Source organism: Lithobates pipiens, unplaced genomic scaffold, assembly GCF_037356315.1.
Source record: "Lithobates pipiens isolate NorthernLeopardFrog02 unplaced genomic scaffold, aLitPip1_a1.2 Scaffold_1, whole genome shotgun sequence".
NCBI lineage: Eukaryota > Metazoa > Chordata > Amphibia > Anura > Ranidae > Lithobates > Lithobates pipiens.
This window is the reverse complement of record NW_027507685.1, coordinates 10,214,564-10,228,599: the sequence shown is the minus strand read 5'-3', so window position 1 is coordinate 10,228,599 and position 14,036 is coordinate 10,214,564. Positions and strand designations below refer to the sequence as shown.

The following is a 14,036-nucleotide window of genomic DNA, read 5'->3' as shown; positions in this document are numbered from 1 at the left end:
CTCAGTGAGCCAATCACACAAGCAGGAATTTATGTTTCTGGAGAAAGCTTGTGTAAATCTTTCCCATAGTTTGTAGACGCTATAACTTTTGCACAAATCAATATGCGCTTATTGCAACTTTTTTTTTTTTTTTTTTTTTTTTTACACGAAGAATATATATATATATATATATATATATATATATATATATATATATATATATATATATATATATATATATATATATATATATATATATATATATATATATATATATATACCTAAACTGATGAAGAATTTTGTTTAACTGCTTGCTGCCCACCCACTGTCAAAATGATGGGGCGGTGCAGCTCTTGTTCTGAGACACCGTAATATGGTGGCCCAAGGGGGCGCGCAACCATCTCTGCCTCACCGTGTGGCTTCCATGGCTCTTTAACCACGTGATCAGCTCTATTTAAAAAAAAAATGTGTGCGTGTGTGTGTGTGTGTATATATATATATATATATATATATTATATATTTTTTTTTTTTTTCTGCTACATATTTTTTGGTAATATATATATATTTTCACTAGTCCCCAAAAAGTGTCACCTGGGGTCCAATTTGTTCACCACAATGTTGCACTACCGCAAAAATAGTCCTTAATTTATCCCACTGTGGATTTTTTTTACCAAAAAATATGTAGCAGAAATATAAAATATATATATATTTATATATATTTTTTTATTTTTTGTATTAAATACAGAACGATACGACCACACAAGTGTCAGTTAAAGTAACGCAGTGCCGTATCGAAAAAAAAAAAAAAATGCCCTGGACATTAAAGGGGAAAATCCTTCCGGGGGTGAAGTGGTATTTAAAAAAAAATAGAATAAAAAATAAATAAAAAAGGAGGATCACATGAAAGTTACAACCCACTTCCAGGCAACCAAGAGAAAGTTATTAGTGAAGTAGAATTTATTAGTGAACTAGATTCAGGTGATAAAAGCATAGATTGGCGTCCAAATGGCTAGTTGAATGTTAAAGTAGAACTAAAAAAGTTTTCTATTTCATGTGACAATGGTACTAATATGCAGCACTGATGACACTTGGACTGTGTCAGTTTTAAATTTTAAAAAAATAAAAATAAAAAAAAATAAAACCCCCACACATAGCTGCACGAGTCTAGCCAAAATGAGAATCACGATTTTATTTTTGCTTAGAATAAAAAGATCATGACGTAAAATCTTTCACATTATAACCAAAAAAATAAAAAAAAGCTGCCCAAGGCCCCTTTCACACATGCGGACATTATGTCCGTATTTCATCCATCCATTTGCTGATGAAATACGAACATATATGCATCCCTATGGGATAACGGGTGTCTGCGGATGAACATCCGTAGACACCCGCTATGGTCCGATTCTGCAGACGGAGGAAAATCCTATTTTTCTGTCCATCTGCAGAGCGGATCGGATGTACATGGACAGACGGTCCGTGCTCGTCCGATCCCCATAGAGGAGAGCGGAGAGCTGACAGGGCGGTCCCCACACAGTGTGCGGAGACAGCCCTGTCCGCCGCCGGCTCAGCGGGGACAACGGAGCGATCCCTGCTGAGCGAGTCATTACGGGGCAGATCATTACTGATCCGCCCCGTGTGAAAGGGGCCTAATTTAACTGTTTTGCATTAAATCATTTTTAAAACATAAATACATTTGCAAGACTGCTGTACAAAATAAAGCGAGACAAAATATTGCAACAACCACCATTTTATTCTCTACTTAAAAAAAAAAAAAAAAAAAAAAATTAGGATAGATAGATAGATAGATTCTATGTTTGGGGGTTCTAAGTAAATTTCCACCATACGATTTTTACTTGAAAACTAACAAAATATCAGAAAATGGTTCAGTGTTTAAACTTATTTCAATTACAGTGCACACAGGCCATTCCATTGACAAATTGTTACAATGTTTATACTGAAGTTTAAATGATAAAGAAGGTTTTGATTTTTGGCAGACTGCAGTTTTTCCTCTTCTATTCTTTGGAAGGCTGTGGCTTTAAGAGAGCAGAGAGAATTCTTTACATAGAAATAATTGTGAAACACTTTAGTCAAAAGTGCGATAATTCTTGACGATTAAATTATGCAGCTCTAAAAATTATTAATACATAAAAATCAGCCCTGTTTTTTTTTTTGGGGGGGGGGGGGGGGGGGCTTTAGTGAGATATCAGGGTTATTAGCAGACCCCTGACATCTCCCCATTGAGGCAGGGAAAGGGACTGAGCACACAAGATTACTCACACTCCCTTTCTCTGCAGCCTTAGGCTTCACTAAACGGAAGCATCAGGTTACAATGTTTCATTTATGTGAATGGACAATCAGTGATAACCGGAAATAGGAGCCGGATTTACAGATCGATGTTAGAGGGGGCAGAGGGGGACAGCAAGGATAACGGGGGGGGGGGGGGGGGGTGGATTTAATTTAAATCATAATTTTTAAAAGAGGACCTGTCCCCAGCAGCGTTTCCTCCTCTGACCCAATGTTCACTCACAGACAGTCCAATTCACTTTAATGAGACGGTTGGTGATGGGGGCAGTGAAACAAGATGAGGGATGTGGTGGCAGCAGATGAGTGGAAGCCCGGTAACAGGCGCTACCATGATGGATCTGAAGTGACAGGTGCTCTTTAGATGTAAGGACTTATTCTTGCTGGTAGTTAAAATCTTTAATATTTGCAAGCAAAATTAAAAAGAGTTAGTAAACCCTGATGAGTTTACTTCCTCTTTCATTCCCTGCAAAGGTAAAGCATAATGGACTACTATGCATCGCATAGTAGTCCATTATGTGTCACTTACCTGACACAGGAGCCAGCAAAGTCACCGCTGTCCCCTGTAGTCCAGCGCATCCATCTTCTCGGTGGGGTCTTGCAGCTCCGCTGCTGTCATTCGGCGAAGTCACGATGTCACTCCCGCACATGCGCACGGGAGCCGATGCCGCGCTCAGTGCGCCGCTGTCTACGGGCAAATATCTCCTAAACCATATCCCATAACCAATATCTCCTAAACCACGCACTAGTGAAGTATTAGCGTAGGGTACAGCATTGCACAGTCCTAGGGCACACTTACACAGGGTCCTCGAAAGATGAGCTGGCCATCACATTTTAAGAGACCCTGGAACATTAATAGTTTACAGTTTTATATTAAAGTGCAAAAGAAAATAATCCCCCCCCCCCCCACACACACACAAAAGCCAAAATTAGTGGAGGTTTTATCTTTTCCATTGTTCTTATGTTCACCCTCTATTGTTACTGTATTTTAAAACGGTAATGTTTTATTGTATTTGCTTGGCAGGTACGCCATTCAGCTGCAGCACCGGTTTATATATTCTGAAAGCAACAGCATTTGCTCGCACGATAACCAAAATCAGCGACTCCAGCACTGTAGGAGGTGATTTCACCACTACAGTAAAAAAAAAAAAAAAAAAAAAAAAAATGTATGTATGTTCTTCATTAGAAGTGGGTGGATGAAGGGCGGTATTCTAATGGTGGGTATATGCACCGATCAACCTCTTTTTCTTTCAGCCCACAGGCTGCATGTAAAAAAAAGAAGAAAAAAAAAACACATTTACAATATATGCCCAACAAGGACCCCTTTTTGGAAACTAGACAACCTAAGCTATTTGCTTATAGGCATGTTGAGTCCATGGAATATTTTAGATTTTGCCACAAGTTTCAGGAAAAAAAAAAAAACGACCACACAAAAGACAGTTATATTTAGCCACTTCACAACAGCACAGTCATGTTTTACCTTATACCAGGATTCTAGTCCAAGAAATCAGCTGGAAATCACACACACACACACACACACACACTAGAGAGGTGAGCTCATGCCACCATTTAGGCAGTTTGGGCCAGGTTTTGCAGAAAACATGCACACTAATGATCCAGGTATGCACTGGGCTTATGCTAGAGTTGGGATTAGAGGTTAGTGGCCCCACCCTCCCGAGGAAGTCAGTCAATGCAAGGGAGCTGTGTGGAGCATGTTGCTCCATACTGTCCACACTGGGTCAGTGAAAGGTCCAGCCTGTAAGGTTGTAGCAGCAGAAGAAACAGAGGAGAGGAAGGTTCAGCGTTTAGTGCACGAGCACTGGGACTTTGTGTTTGACAGTCTGGAGGAACAAGGCAGGAGGCATTTTACACCCTTAGAAAGGCTGAAGGCGGTGCTTGGTTTTCAGGGTCCTGTACACTGCCAGGCTCCCAAAAAAGGCTCACACATGTGGTATTCACATACTCAGGAGAAGCAGCAGAATGTATTTTGGGGGTGTAATTCCACATATGCCCATGGCATGTTTGAGCAATATATCATTTAATGACAACTTTGTGTCATTTTTTCAATTCACTTGTGACACAAATAATATTTTCATATAATAATAATAAGGCTCAACATGCCTCCTAGCAATTTCCTTGGTGTATTGCCCTGCCATTTTAGCTCCCTTAAGAAATTAGATAGGCAGTCAAACTAAGACCCCTTTCACACCACACCGCCCATTGCGTTGGCGGTAAAACTGCGCTATTTTTAGCGGCGTTTTACCGCTGGATTTGCGGCGGATTTGCTGCGCATTTCGGCCGCTAGCGGGGCGCTTTTACCCCCCGCTAGCAGCCGCGAAAGGGTTAAAACCGCCGGCAATACGCCGCAATAGCGGCGTTTTGCCGGTGGTGATACAGCGCTGCCCCATTGATTTCAATAGGGAGCAGCGGTGGAGGAGCGGTAAACACACCGCTCCAAAGAAGCTGCTGGCAGGACTTTTTTCTGACGTCCTGCAAGCGCACCGCTGTAGTGTGAAAGCCCTCGGGGCTTTCACACTACAGACAATGGTGCAGCTTCTTTAGGGCGGACTGCAGGTGCCATTTCTAACGCTATAGCGCCTGCAAAACACCCTGGTGTGAAAGGGGTGTTAAAGTTGTGTAGATTCCAGAAAAAGTACCCTAATTTGTAGACAGTATAACATTTGCGCAAACCAATAAATATACTCAACTTTTTTTTTTTTTTTTTTTTTTTGTATGGTGAACTTATACAGGACACTGACCTGGAGCGCAGCGGTTACCTGTTCTGACACCTCATCTAGCTGCCTCACCAAGCTTAAAAATCCTCTCAGCCTAATCTCCAAAATATACCTAGTCAGGAACATTTAGGAGCATTCTAGTTGGTCGGCGCCGACCAAATGAGAACCCACATAGCCCATCCTGTCACTGCCGGCGAAGAGAAAAAAACGGCGATATGAAATGTCAGAGCGGACGATATACACTCTACAGGTGAGCGGGACTGGGTGCAATGGGGAGAGGGTCCAGTGTAAACTCATCTTACAGATTTTCCTTGTATATAGCCTTTCCCTCCCCCCATTTTGCCATCACTTGGACAATAGAATAAAGCCACATAGCAAGAACAGAGAATAAAAACTTGAGGTCAATATTAAGTGTATTTAAACCCAAAGACCAACAATTTAACATATTACAGCTTACTAGTCTTTAGATTAAGTTCACATATTTGCATCGCAGTAATGAGTGCAAAATCACAAGCCTTCCTTCAACTCAAAGTGTCACACACCTTACTTTCTTTTATGTGCGCCAACACAAATTACAAAATGCCAAACATTTAAGTGCAGTACACCTTAAAATATATAAAAAAATAAATAAAATAAAAAAACACAAACACACACACACACACACACACACACACACTCACGGTCATGCACTTTTGTGCCAACTGAAATGAATGGGCTGCTCTACACACAATCCGCAAAACACACGCACCATCACACCTGCAGAGGTCTAAACCAAGCCTTAGATGTAGTGCCAGCATTAGTTTTCTTATTTCAGTCGAACATTTTCAGAAATTACACAAAGCATAAAAAAAAAAAAAAAAACAACAAAAAAAACCATTTACACTTTTTTTTTTTTAGGGGTGTACTGAAAAAATTATTTTTAAAATATTTTTTTAATACAGGAGATGGTCAGCGCCTGGGGACATGGTACAGGAGATGGTCAGAGACTGCGGACATGATACAAGAGATCAATGCAGCCTCACCAGTGCCCATCACATGCAGCCAGCCAGTTTCCCCAGTATTGCATTAGAGCTACACAATTAAATCGTAAAAAAATAAATAAATAAAAAAAATAAAAAATAAAACCCCACACACCACAATATTTATTGCTAGAAAATTACTTGGAAACCCCAAACATTATATATATATATATATTTTAGCAGAGACCCTAGTGAATAAAATGTCAATTGCTGCAATATTTTATGTCACACTGTATTTGCCCAGCGATCTTTCAAACGCAATTTTTTGAGGGAAAAAAAAAAAAAAAAAAAAACACCTCAGTAAAGTTAACTTTACTTTAAGTTTTTTTTTGTTTTAATGTGAAAAATTATGTTATGCCGTGATAATCATGATCCATCTTATAAGCAAAAAAATGAAATTGTGACTCCCATTTTAGCCAGAATCGTGCCACTCTATATTGCAGCCAGCCCGTGTCCCCAGTAGTGCAGCCCGTGTAGGGAAGAGAGGAGAGCCGGCACCGCCTGGTACATCACAGCTTTCATTTCAATAGTTGTGTGTTCCCCGCTGTGCACCGTCACATACAGTCCTTCCCCTTGTCGGGGCACTTGGATAGAAAGATCTCCTGTCCAATCCTCGGACGGGTGATCTGTGTTTCAAAGTTTTCCAGACAAGGGGGAGGGGCCGTTTGTGATGTTCCCGGAGCTCTAATCAACCAGGCGGCAGCAGCGGCTCTCCTCTCTTCTACACTATAGGAAGCCCCCGGGTTTTGTCTTTCGCCAAATAGGCCATTTTCGGCACATCCCTAAGTATTTTCATCTCTGCCCCTCCTTGTCCCTCACATCCCAGAGAGCTGTCCCCTGCTGGGATCGTTTGGGGTGGGGTTGTATTCCATTGTTGTGTCTGCCATGGAAAAAACATATATATTATGGGATAGATGTCCATATGGAGTGAGGGGGGAACTCGTCAAGCAGCCCCCTGCTGATAAGCTTGAATACACCTGACCTGTGTGGCCATGGTCATTGGACAGTTTAACCTGCCCTGTTTCCAAGGGTGGGAGGGAAGTGTGTCTGAGGGATTTGATCTGTAGAAACGTGTTGGAAGAAAGACAGGTTGTGTGCTTTGCCAGTCCTGCAGCCCCCCATCCAGGGAATGGATTACCCTTGGCTGTGTGCCATCCTGAGCGTGGATTAACCCCGTGATCACTTACGCTGCGAGTAGAGCAAACTTTACTCTTATGTATAGCGGACTGGGCACAGACTACCCCTACTTGCCAGAACTCTGTTACTTCCTTTGCTTGGCCAGCCTGGCGCGCATTACCCTTTACCAACACAGACTCTGCTACCCCGTTGTGCATTTATATATTGTATTTTGCTTTGCCTGGTTGTGAAAGCTGCTACCGTTAAATAAAAAGCTGAATGCTCCATCTCTCCATGTGTAATTTATAATAAAATATTATATATAAATACTAACCCCAACAAGGGCCCCTACAGCACCCACAAATGGCTCTTATGTCAGAATGTGGGGACACGCAAGGGTAGCTAGGGAAGTAGAAGATATATATATTGCATATCAGTACATATTTCAGCCTCAGCAATAGAGTATATGGTCCAAAACCATGGTACATTACATAATGAACTGGAAAGCAAAATCTCCACTGGTACCGGGTTCCCACTAGGGCAGTGATGGCGAACCTTGGCACCCCAGATGTTTTGGAACTACATTTCTCATGATGCTCAACCACACTGCAGCGTGCATGAGCATCATGGGAAATGTAGTTCCAAAACATCTGGGGTGCCAAGGTTCGCCATCACTGCATTAGGGGAACCATGTAGAGTCCTACCTAAAAAATAAATCAAATATGTTTAGGATGCTTTATGTGTTTGATTTCAATTTTTTGTATTGCATTAACAGTTTTATAATTTTATGATACTTGACCGTTAAAGTCAATGGTTTTTCTCCAATATTTTTGGCATGTGCCACACGTTTAGTAGAGGTGCCCAATAGACTCCAAAGGGCACTGTAATCATTTGACTTAATTGACCTATTTTCTGAAAATACACAAAACACCCGCTGATCCTACCAATCCTTGCTTCAACTTTTTACACTGAACTGGAAACTCAATTATCAACTTTCCTAGCTTTCCTCTGAATCACAGAGCACCCAGCAGAGTGATAACATCACAATAAGGCAGCCCATACAGGAATTTGTTTTTACCCCCCCCCCCCCTTTTCCCATTAAACCATGAACTGGTTGACTGATGCAGATGGGGGAATGTTCCCTACTGAGCTACTGTATATTGACAGTGGGGAGACCTCCTGGGATAGATATGCTTAAAGGGAAAGTAGATCCATACACTAACATTTGTACGTTAAGGGCCGGTTCACACTGCAGGCGATGCGAGGCGACACCGACTTGCCTCGCCGCGACCTCAGCGGCAACTTGCAGATGACTTCTGTATAGAAGTCAATGCAAGTCGCCCCGCGGTCGCCCGAAAGTAGTACAGGAACCTTTTTTCTGAGTCGGAGCGACTCGAGTCGCTCCTCTCAGAACGGTTCCATTGTACAGAACGGGGGCGACTTGTCAGATCGAGGCGAGGCAAGTCGTGTCACCTCGCATCGCCCGCAGTGTGAACCGGCTCTAACTCAAGCGTGAAAGCAATTAATAAACCAAATAAGGACTGTGCTTTTACTAGTTTACAAAGTGCCCTACCATTTGACCATAACTTTTTCACACAATATACATATCTGTTTAGAGAAAATCACAGGCAGTAAACCGTTGCATTGGAATTGTTCATGTTGGCATCATCTGGAAGATCATGGGGAAATCAAACAAAAATTGGCAAATCAACTTTAAGAGTTTTATTAAAAAAAAAAAAAAAAAAAAAAGTTTTCAAATAAGATTCACTCTCTTGTCCAAATTTTAAATTGGAAAAGTGTGTTATTCCAGGGTGAAAGTTGTGATTCCTGGGTAAAAACCCATTTATAAATAGATGACGCGCGTGACACACACGACCCACCCACCCCCACCCCACAGGTAGATCATTGAAAAATAAATGTAAAATTAAAAAATGACAAAGTGCCTGGTTACCTGTGCAAATATACAGAAAATTAAAATGATCCAAACAATTTACACTTAGCTAATCTTTACCACAAGTGCATGCAAAAAGCAAAATAAAACCATCTACAACTTCAACACTGCAATGGGTGAAAGGATTTTCAAATAACCATACATAGCAAAGAATTTAAAGGGGTTGTCAAGCTTTGTTTTTTTATTTTCTAAATAGGTTCCTTTAAGTTAGTGCATTGTTGGTTCACTTACCTTTTTCCTTCGATTTCCCTTCTAAATGTTTTTTTTCGGTGTCTGAATTTCTCACTCATTTCTCCTCAGTAAACTTCTCACCATCATCTGAGCGGTGTTTAGTCAGCCACAACAGCTTACTGAACAACTTACTGAGGAGTAACAGGAAGTGAGAAATTCAGACAAAGAAAACAAAGAAAAAAAAAAAAAAGAAAAAAAAAAAAAAAAACATTTATAAGGGAAATCGAAGGAAAAGATAAGTGAACCAACAATGCACTAGCTTAAAGGAACCTATTTAGAAAAATAAAAAACAAACCTTTACAACCCCTTTAAGAATAATACAGCTAGAGCCACAACTTCTCATGTATATTATTAGCCACATATACATTATACATGTTGCATAAAATAACAAAAAAGCTTTTGATGTAAAGTGATAAGACATTCGTTTGTGTACAAGTTTAAAAGAACAGAACAAAAACAAATAAGTAGTAGAGTTGGAAAACAAAGCTTTCGTCACTTCCAAAGTCAACGTTTTGCATGTCCTATTTTTCTTCTTTATAGGTTATTTAGATTCTCTACCAAACAAATGACTCAATAAAAAAATCACAGTACAGCTGCAAAATGCCCCTTAGTCATGTTCTACTGGCTATCTATAGAATGCAGCACAACAGGTTAAATGTGTTAACTCAGCAAGCAAACATGCTAAGCTACAGCAAAAGCAAAGCAAGTCACAAACTGGAATCAGCAGAGCGTTGTATTCAGAGAGGGCGAGAGAACTTGTCACCACGCCCACCTCATACCACCAACAAATGAGAAGCAACAGAATGGGAGGGTGGTAGCTTACAAGCCATGAAGGCCCCACCATGGTATGACGCAGTTATAGGCTACCTGATCTTCCCCCTCCCTCTGACAACATTGTTCTTTTGCAAGGAAGACAACATAGCTGTGAGAGGCGGGATACCAACTTTCTTTCATCCTAAACTAGATCTTAATATGACAGCAATAGACTCACTTGGATTATTTACATTCTGCATAGCAGTTGGCTGTTAAGACCAATATTTTGAGCAGCGTCATTCCAAAGAAAAAAAAAAAAAAACACCTGCAAACCTAAATGATAATTACCATTAAATGCGGAAATAAGTCAAATTGCATGAAACAAAACACTGAAATAAGAAGAATATGCATATTTAAAAGTGAAGTGTTTTTGTAGTGGAGTAACCTCAGTTTACTAGGCTTTTGATTGATCTCATAAGAAGAGGGTGGGATTGGGAGGTGACCCACTATAGACAGTAAAAACAGAGGTGTGGCATATTAGGGAGGGAGTGGGGGGGGAGGGGTGTAAATCTCATGACACCAAAAAGGAGAAGGCATCTGAGAACGTAGAGAAGCCAATCAACCTATACATGTCAAAACATTATACAGATACTAAAAGGAAGATAAAATATATTATTCCATAACTAAAACAAAACACAAAAATGTGAAAGTGTTTACCAACATCTGGCGCTGTACTGATCAGTGAAAATACAAGGAGCGCCAACTTTACGGAATACACCATTCTGTGCCAAGTCAGCAGAATAAAAACTTTGTCTCTTTAATAGCATAAAATAAAAATGTTCTTAAGAGAATGTAATAAAATCAGATGCTCGGTGGGGTCCCCTCCCCCATACACCGACAAGCACCTTACATTACGAAGCATATGTTACTTTACATGCCGGAGCCTGAAACGCGATGGAGCACGCTGACAAACGTCTACATCTGTTTACACACATGTGTGATGAGAGAGAGAGGACCTGGCATGGAAATGATCATTTAGCTCCCACTACCAGCCCTGTGATTGGAACATGAAATAAATAATCCCACCCAAAAGCAGCACATCCCGGATCACACCACCTACAACAAAAATCTCCAGCTTTGCTTTATTTACTCGGCTTGTCGTCTGCCTGCTGACTCCTCCACAGAGCACAGGACAGGCGGACAGAGCACAGGACAGGCGGACAGAGCACAGGACAGGCGGACAGAGCACAGGACAGCCCGTCCACCGCCTTTTCAGGACATCTCAACAAGTAGCCATGCTTATTTTGGGTCCCTGGACCTTCCCCTCCCCCACCACCACCTTTTAAACTCCAACAACAACAACTGGATCACAAACCACCAGAAATGATTATTTCCCCCCAGTCAGGTAGATCCCAGGAGGAGGGATCCCTGGCTGTATTGGGGCCCCCAAAGTCATGTAGACCCCAGGAGGAGGGATCCCTGGCTGTATTGGGGCCCCCAAAGTCAGGTAGACCCCAGGAGGAGGAGGAATGCCTGGCTGTATTGGGGCCCCCAAAGTCAGGTAGACCCCAGGGGTGGGAGGAGGAGGGATCCCTGGCTGTATTTGCCCCCCCATGTGTCTGGGCGTGTGATCTCTGACCTCTGAGGATTACACGATCAGCCATGACTTATTTAGGAGTCGGGGACCGCATGTACCAATCACAGCCCGGGGGGGGGGGGTTCAGGCCAGGTTACTCGCACACAGTGGCGCCAAAACAAGGGGCCACATCCTGCCAGCCTGACCCCACACGTGACCTCTGCTGGTTGCTATGGGTTACCGCGGAGTTGGCGCACACAGGCCCAGCACACTATGAGGTGGGGGGAGACAATAATGGGGGGACCCGGGCGGGCAGCGGGAGAACAGGAAGAAGAAAAGGCCTCGTCCTCCCTCCTCCTCCCCCCACCTCTCCCCGCCTCCCTCCTGCTCACCCGCTTCCCTCAGCCAGGCCCCGGACTCCGACCTGCCGCCGACAACTGAGCGGGGAATCCCTTCCCCCCCACAACAAGGCCGCACCGAGGAAACTTCCACCAACGTGTCCGCCATTTTATAACTTACCTCAGCTCCAGCACAGCGCGCCTCCCGGGGGGGAGGGCCTCGTCCCGCCGGCCGCTAATAATCCCGACAGCGGCCACACGCGCACGGCGAGACCACAGCGAACAGTCCGACGGCGGCAAGGCCTAATCCTTGTCCGGGCCCCGGATGACAAATAGCAAACGCTTTGGCGGCGGCGGCTCGGGGTCGGCTTGAGTTGTTCGCTCCTCGGCAGCTCGAAGTCGAATGAGGCGCGCAGGCGCCACCTGGCGGCCACAAGGCGGTGTCCGGCTCTCGCTGGGGCGCAGCGCCACCTAATGGGCAGAGCCCTTGTTTTGGTTATTTCATTAACCCCGGCGCTGCCAGGCCGGACACTCACACCTCCTGTAACCCCTTCCCTGCCGGGCACTGACTTTTCTCCAATCGGATTGCTGCTCTACAGTCAGTCACCTTCCCGTGTTCTTCTAATAAACGTGTAGCGCTGTATACAATGTGCCCATCGCATGCAATGTGCTCAATACTTCAAGGATTTCACAACATATCTGTGCAAAGAGCGAGATGTCAGCAATGAATGGATGTTATGTGAATGGTAGAAAGCGGGCCGCTCATTCCACTACAGTCTCTATGGGATTTACCATCAGCCGTGTAATAGGAGGGCCTGTCTGTCCATACATGGCCTGCAGTGCTGGGTGAGGCCCTTCTACTCCATGATTGTTGGTAAAGGACATTGGACACACATTGGCCATGCTGATTGTACCACGTGTCCATCTGTAGACTCAGCGATCACATACAGTGCTGGGCTATGGGGCAATCACATACAGTGCTGGGCTATGGGGCGATCACATACAAAACTGGGCTATGGGGCAATCACATACAATGCTGGGCTCTGGGGCGATCACATACAGTGCTGACAGTGCTGGGCTATGGGGCAATCACGTACAGTGGCGGGCTCTGGGGCAATCACATACAATGCCGGGCAATGGGGCAATCACATACAATGCCGGGCAATGGGGCAATCACATACAAGTCTGGACTATGGGGCAATCACATACAAGTCTGGACTATGGGGCAATCACATACAGTGCTGGACTATGGGGCAATCACATACAATGCTGGGCTATGGCTCAATCACATACAATGCTGGGCTATGGGGCAATCACATATAATGCTGGGCTATGGGGCAATCACATACAATGCTGGGCTATCGCTCAATCACATACAATGCTGGTCTATGGGGCAATCACATATAATGCTGGGCTATGGGGCAATCACATACAATGCTGGGCTATGGGGCAATCACATACAGTGCCGGGCTATGGGGCAATCACATACAAGTCTGGACTATGGGGCAATCACATACAAGTCTGGACTATGGGGCAATCACATACAAGTCTGGACTATGGGGCAATCACATACAGTGCTGGGCTATGGGGCAATCACATACAATGCTGGGCTATGGGGCAATCACATACAATGCTGGGCTATGGGGCAATCACATACAATGCTGGGCTATGGGGCAATCACATACAAAGCTGGGCTATGGGGCAATCACATACAAAGCTGGGCTATGGGGCAATCACATGCAATGCTGGGCTATGGGGCAATCACATACAATGCTGGGCTATGGGGCAATCACATACAATGCTGGGCTTTTGGTGATCGCATACAAAGCTGGGCTGTGGGCAATCACATACAAAGCTGGGCTATGGGGCAATCACATACAAAGCTGGGCTATGGGGCAATCACATATAATGCTGGGCTATGGGGCAATCACATATAATGCTGGGCTATGGGGCAATCACATATAATGCTGGGCTATGGGGCAATCACATACAATGCTGGGCTTTTGGTGATCGCATACAATGCTGGGCTGTGGGCAA

General features: G+C 43.6%; 1 protein-coding gene across 1 annotated transcript in view; it reads right to left on the bottom strand.

Moving 5' to 3' along the window:
• The window catches only part of STAG2 (STAG2 cohesin complex component), a 161,835-nt gene extending 149,425 nt beyond the window's left edge, over positions 1-12,410 (bottom strand). The window contains exon 1 of the mRNA XM_077478660.1: positions 12,181-12,410. The gene's annotated coding sequence lies outside the window, so the exon portion shown is untranslated. The remainder of the gene's footprint in view (positions 1-12,180) is intronic.
• Positions 12,411-14,036: the final 1,626 nt, after the last annotated feature.